At 40.5% G+C, this 6,966-nt stretch overlaps 1 long non-coding RNA gene across 3 annotated transcripts; it reads right to left on the bottom strand.

Annotated features, from left to right (window-relative positions):
* Positions 1 to 591: 591 nt before the first annotated feature.
* Positions 592 to 4,091, bottom strand: LOC119295541. Of its 3 annotated transcripts, none has more exons than XR_005144089.1 (5): positions 3,349 to 4,091; positions 3,191 to 3,253; positions 2,419 to 2,545; positions 2,119 to 2,273; positions 592 to 830 (listed from the first exon to the last, which is right to left on the bottom strand). It is a non-coding gene; the product is annotated as an uncharacterized LOC119295541 (long non-coding RNA). The 3 variants fall into 3 exon arrangements; XR_005144090.1 differs by lacking the exon at positions 592 to 830 and adding an exon at positions 839 to 1,462; XR_005144088.1 differs by lacking the exon at positions 592 to 830 and having other exon boundaries at positions 1,891 to 2,273.
* Positions 4,092 to 6,966: the final 2,875 nt, after the last annotated feature.

Below are 6,966 nucleotides of genomic sequence, written 5' to 3'. Positions count from 1 at the left end.
AAAGCTCATGCGCTCGCACGCGGAGAGGAAGAAGCCTGAGCACTACAAGAAATAAGTCAACCTGCGACCATCACTATTGGTCACTGAATGATCATTGTTTTCCATTTGCGACCTTTTTTGACAAAAAAACAGATGGTCAAATGTTGGCCGTTGTAAACTGAAATTAACGACCTTCTTCAGGATAAGGTCGTGGAAGGCAACGACCAAAACAAAAGGTCGTTGAACCAATGATCTTTTGTTTTGTTCGCTGGCTGTCTGCTCAGGCCATGCCGGATCCGATGTGGCAATCTGACGTGGAAAATTTACGACCACTTGAAAAGGTCGTTGGTAAGATTCAGCCCAGTCCAATTTGGTGTTTTACATGGGCCGAGCCCAACAATTCAGCCTTTTTATATTATTTTTCTTCTCGATTTTAATCAGCTACATGGGCCAAGCCCAACAATTTGGCCTTTTTGGTTTCTAAAACATAGAACTTTTACGGTCCATTTCTTTTTGGGCCTCGGCCTTTTTACAGTCGACTTCTTTTTTGGGCCTCGGCATTTTTGCAGGCTATTTACGTTTTGGGCCTTGGCCTCTACCAATAAGTCCAACTCATCAACTTTCTATTTCTCACATTTTCACAGTACACAAATGACAAATATTTCAAATGAAACAGAACTATATACCGTCCAAAATTAGCCTACTACAATCTTTACATAGTGTTCATACAACCAGACCAATACAGAATACAATGTAACTACCTATGAAGTACAACTAGAACACAAGGCATATTGATAGATAACCACCACGCTTCATCTTCTTCCTCTTCCAAATTCCAAGAAACAAATCACCTAGCATTAGAAGAATCATGCATCAGAAGCATATAAAATCTTTCAACCATCAATTTAGTGTGCTTATAAGAAAACATATGGTCTGATGCTTATGAGCTACTAGATTACTAAATACAAATTGCACACTATGCACTCAATTTGGTACTTGCTTAACAATTTCAATGTAAACCAACAGTTAAACCTGAAAAGATGCAAAGCTGAAATCTAACTTATGACTGTAACAAGAGTGCTCCCAGCACAATATCACAATTCTGCATTTCTAACCAGCACAAGGGTTCAGCAAGCCAAGGCATTTTGGATATTCTGGACTTTGATGCTGCTAGATTCATTAGTCAAAGGAATACATCAGGACCAAATGCAGAAGCGAGGGCGTCATCGGGGCGGTTGGAGGCGAGGGCGTCGTCGGGGCGGCCGGAGGCGGCGCTTGATGGATGAAAAGTTTCAACAGACACTCAGCTCCGTGTTGAATTGGAAGCGGCGCTTGATGGATGAAAAGTTTCAACAGACACTCAGCTCCGTGTTGAATTGGACCGTCCAATCAAGCTCTTAAACCGGCTTGCAGATCGACTAACACTTGGCCAATCTCTTAAACCAGCTGTTGTACGCTTCCGCATTTCTAATGGCCATGTAAGCTGTCACCAATGTCAATTATTTTCATACAAACATTTTCACTAACACCATACAAGCAAACTACATTACACAATATGTGGTACATAGGAACAGACCAATAGTCAACACGTATATATCTAGTCAATAAAATATGCATGCAAAGTTGTACTGATGTAGACATGCTTTCACAGTCATATGCAGGAGGTGTTTCACAATTGAACATAATTGACTACCAAAGAAATCCAAATTGAACAGAATTGTCGTGCAGAATTAGTCATATGCATAGGTGTTTCACATAATGAGGGAGTTCTTGATTAGTTAAGAAAAGCTCAGTTTTCACTAAAGTTGGTACATATTTCCATGCTTGTCTACCAAAGAAATTGTACAAACTTAACAACTAGTCATGCATAAGTGTTTCACATCAAAAACGTATAGAAGTGCAGACTCGAGATTGGCAATTAGGATGCATGTTGATATCACCATCGATCTACAGGAAGTCGAGCAAAGTTCAACTGACGTAGACATGATTTCACATTAGAATTCAGAAACATCAAAGTCTCGCTGCATCTCAAAATCAAACCGATCTAACATGTGGGCAGTGATTAACAGATCCAACAATACGGTAAGACAGCTTTCGTGTGTAATTGTACAGTAGAACAGAGTTTAATCCGAGTAGTACATGTAGATCTCTGTGTATGAGTTGAAGTAGGGGATGAAATCTGAGTAGTACATCCTGCCGGAGAGGAGGCCGATGGAGCGGGTGACCCTGCCATCGAAGTCGACAGCGAGCACGAGCTGTTCGACAGGATCCCACATGACCACCTCGACGCTGCCCTGGGAGCAGAGAGAGTATATAATTATAGGATTTGGATACAAGCTCCAATGATTTTGTCTACAAGTTTCTTCTTTCTTTTATTTTGTCACAACCAGATAAATGCCTTTTAGGCAACATTGTTACAAGAAATATGAGAGAGAGCACCTGAATTCATGAAGCGTGGTCTTCGTCTCCTGGAGTAAATTAGAAGAAATCCTACGTAGCTCTAGCTATCCAATAACCCAAATTCAAGCAATGCCACAACAAGCAAAATCTACGTGACTCCAAAGTCCTACAACAAGTAAGGAATCAAGCAGAAGCAGATCAAACATCATTATATATCAATTCATCAAAACAAAAATGAGATCCAAAATATATCAATACAAAGAAAGCCAGGAGCGACACACCCCTCTGGCTATCCACAAAATATCCATCGTTTTTTAGTTCGCTGAGTTACGAAGTCCCTACGGTCTGCCGCAAGAAGTAGGATTGATCGGTCGCTAGCTTAGCTAGCTCTGCTAAGCTCGTACGTATACGTGAGACTGCAGGTCCAAGTACTTCTAGATAACAAAGAATCAATTAAGCAACTAGTCTACTTTGTTGAAGTTAGCTTGCACGTACGTGCTTCGCGTGCTAGAGTATACGAGCTAGCACTCTAAATCCAACACCTATTTACTCTTTTATGATTTGATGAACTTCATATAGCCAAACCATGCATGCTTCCATTGGCACATTAGTTAGCAAAAACAGGCAGTGAACTGAATATGCGCTTGCAGCTGCAGAACATGGAGCAACAAGTCCACCTGCACATGTTCAGCATGCAGGAGGGGCGAAGGTGATTCAAAGGTATTACCAACTTCTTGATCCTCATGATGTGTGCTCAAGCATGTATATAAAAAATGAACAAAAGATTTTGTGATTATGCTCGGAAACTTACCATCAGCTGTTTTTCCTTCATCTCTGAATCTGAATGACAGCACTAAAAGCAGAGCTTCGGTGGCTGTGGATGAGCAACACTTTCAGAGGATGATGATTTTCAAACACTGGGAACAAATTTGCCGTCTCAGCGACGAGAGGAGGACAGGGGAGACGAACATGGGAGAGCGGGTTGGTGGAGAACTCCAGGATGGAGAGGAACTCGTCCTCGGAGATGAAGCCCTTGGCGCTGCGGTCGAGCTGGCAGAAGCGCTAGTACTTGGTCTTGCACTGGAGGCAGGCCTGGGTGCCGTCCTTGCGCTCATGCACGTAGCAGGGGCACTAGACCGGGAAGCGGCAGACGTCGCAGGTAGTGAAGACCCGCCATCCACCGTGGTGCCTAGGCCGTCGGCGCAGATCTGGCACACGTCCTCGGCCCCGTGCCTCTCGGACTTCTGCACACAGCAACAAGACGCGGTCAAAATCGAGGCTCCGTTGTGGGGAGGAAGGGGATGGGATCGAGAGGAGCACAATGAGATCGAGAGGAAGGGGACATTCTTGTGATCTGGGACGCGAGCCCATTGCCGCTGTCGCGGGTCTGGAAGCACCGCCCCGCCTGCTCGATCTGGGTTGTCGATGATGGGTGTGACATCGGATCAAGGTGTGAGGGAGAGGGTTTGGGTTGGGGTGGCTCCGGCAGCTGTGTGTGGGAGCGAGATAAGGGGGAGGATGGGTGCGGAGGCAATGTGAGAGTGGATCAGCGTGGGTGGGAGAGAGAGGCGGTGGCGGGATGGGGAAGGAGGGGGCGGCGACGGCGGGCCGTCGTCGTCGAGTTGGATTGGGGAGAGGGCAGAGAGAGGCGGCGGCGGGTGTGTTCCCGGGGAGAGGGGGAGAGAGAGGCAGCCTCGGGCTGCTAGGATTGATCCGTGGGCTACAATGGGGTGAGAGCCGTGAGAGGCGTTGGATCTGCTGGATATGGACGGTTCAGATCAGCTACAATCGGGTGATCCGTGGGAAGTGTTCTGATTGGTTCAGAAAATTAGCGATTTAAAATAGTTTCCAAGTACTAAAAATAGAGGGATTTTTTGAAGCAGTTATAAAAATATTTTTCAAAAGGGCACCAAACAAATTTTCACTAGAGTTAGACCACATTTTATGGATGAGCACCAATTTGTATGCTTTTCTGATGTTTCTAGCTCTTTTTCATCATTTTCCGAGTGGCAAAAATGGTTTTTTTGTGAAGGGTCTACCAAACAATTGTTACAAAATTGGATTTCATCAATTTTTAAAAATACTAGGACATATTTATTGTACAATTAAAAAATGGTAGGGTGTCAAAAGTTTTCATCCACCTCTCATGAAAAAGACAAATTTCTGCCGATTTAGCTAGAAGCGGGTTAAATTTAAACTGCAGCTACCTTCTAGTTTGTTATCTATTTTTTCCCAAAAAACATTTCAAGGTATTTAAGTATCTATTTAATCAGAGAAACACCAAAAAAATCCAAGATTCAACCACTAGCTAGGAACGATCATTCCCACCGTTTTGACCGCATGTTGAAACGAGCATGAAAAATTCAATAAAAATCAATAAATTGGAAAACCATCTCATTGTGTCATTATATGTGGCCAAGTTGTCAGGAAAATTTATAAACTTGTAATATGATAATTATTTTAAAAAAGTTTTCTCAGAAATGAGCTATCATGTTGGGAGATCAATGACTTTCAAGCCAAATGATCAATCTTATGGCCACATTCATGGCATGGTTTTTTCACATGATCTCATATTGTGCACAAGGGTGCATATTGGAATGGCAAAGAATGTTGCCTAAGTAAGTTTTCATTTTTTTTGGACGAAAAATCAATTTCCCATTTTTTGAGTGCCGAAAATGAGTATTTTTTGTGAAGGACCTACCAAATAATTATTGCAAAATTGGACCAAATCAATTTTTTAAAATACTAGGACATATTTAAAGCACAATCGATCAAATGGTTGGGTGTCAAAAGTTTTGATCCACCTGTGGTGAAAAAGAAAAATTTCCGCTGCTTCGGTTAGAAGCGGGTCAAATTTGAACTGTAGTTGCCTTATAATTTGCTCTTTATTTTTTCCAAAAATCATTTATAGGTACATAAGTATCTACCACTAGCTAGGAACTGTCATTCCCGTCGTTTGGACTGCATTTTGAAACAGGTAGAAAAATTAAAAAAAATCAAAAAATTGGAAAACCTTCGCATTGTGTCATTACATGTGACCAAGTTATCAGGAAAAATAATAAACTTGTAATACGATAATTCTTTTAAAAAAGTGTTCTCATAAATGAGCTATCTTGTGTGAAGATTCACGACTTTCAAGCCAAATGGTCAATATTATGGCCACATTCATGGAATAGTTTGTTCAAATGAACTCGTATTGTTCACAAGGTGCATATTGGAATGGCAAACAATGTTGCCCAAGCGAGTTTTCATGTTCTTTGGACGAAAAATCAATTTTCCATTTTCTGATTGCCCAAAATGAGTACTTTTTGTGAAGGACCTACCATATATTTGTTGCAAAATTGGAAAAATTCAATTTTAAAAATACTAGGCCATATTTAACGCACAATTAACCAAATGGTTGGGCGTTAAAAGTTTTGATCCACCTCTGGTGAAAAAGACAAATTTCCGCAAATTCAGCAGGAAGCGGGTAAAATTGGAACTATAGTTGCCTTATAGTTCGCTCTTTATTTTTTTCCAAAAATTATTTCTAGGTACATAAGTATCTATTTAATCAGGGAAACACCAAAAAATTCCAAGATTCAACCACTAGCTAGGAACTGTTATTCCTGCCATTTTGACCGCATTTTGAAACAGGCATAAAAATTCAAAAAAATAAAAAAAATTGGAAAACCTTCGCTTTGTGTCATTACATGTGACCACATTACCAGGAAAAATAATAAACTTGTAATACGACAATTCTTTTAAAAAAGTTTTCTCAGAAATGAGCTATCATGTGTGAAGATTCATGGCTTTCAAGTCAAATCATCAATATTATGGCCACATTCATGGCATAATTTGTTCAAATGATCTCGTATTGTTCACAAGGGTGTATATTGGAATGGCAAACAATGTTGCCCAAGGAGTTTTCATGTTCTTTCGACGAAAAATCAATATTCCATTTTTCGACTACCCAAAATGAGTATTTTTTGTGAAGGAAATACCATACATTTGTTGCAAAATTGGAACAAATCAATTTTGTAAAATAATAGTCCATATTTAATGCACAATTGACCAAATGGTTGGGTGTCAAAATTTTTGATCCATCTCTGGTGGAAAAGACAAATTTCCGCAGATTCAGAAGGAAGCGGGTCAAATTTGAACTGTAGTTGCCTTATAGTTTGCTCTTTATTTTTTCCAAAAATCATTTCTAGGTACATAAGTATCTATTTAATCAGAGAAACACCAAAAAAATTCCGAGATTCAACCACTAGCTAGGAACGGACATTCCCGGCGTTTTGACCACATTTTGAAACGGGCATAAAAATTAAAAAAATCAAAAAATGGAAAACCTTCGCATTGTGTTATTACATGTGACCAAGTTACCAGGAAAAATAATAAAATTGTAATACGGCAATTCTTTTAAAAAAGTGTTCTCAGAAATGAGCTATCATGTGTGAAGATTCATGGCTTTCAAGCCAAATGATCAATAGTATGGCCACATTCATGGCATAGTTTGTTCAAATGATCTCGTATTGTTCACAAGGGTGCCTATTGGAATGGCAAACAATGTTGACTAAGGGAGTATTCATGTTCTTTGGACGAAAA

Source organism: Triticum dicoccoides, chromosome 4B (assembly GCF_002162155.2).
Source record: "Triticum dicoccoides isolate Atlit2015 ecotype Zavitan chromosome 4B, WEW_v2.0, whole genome shotgun sequence".
In the NCBI taxonomy this organism is placed as follows: domain Eukaryota; kingdom Viridiplantae; phylum Streptophyta; class Magnoliopsida; order Poales; family Poaceae; genus Triticum; species Triticum dicoccoides.
The sequence above is the reverse complement of the archived record's forward strand: the minus strand, read 5'-3'. Positions and strand labels throughout refer to the sequence as shown.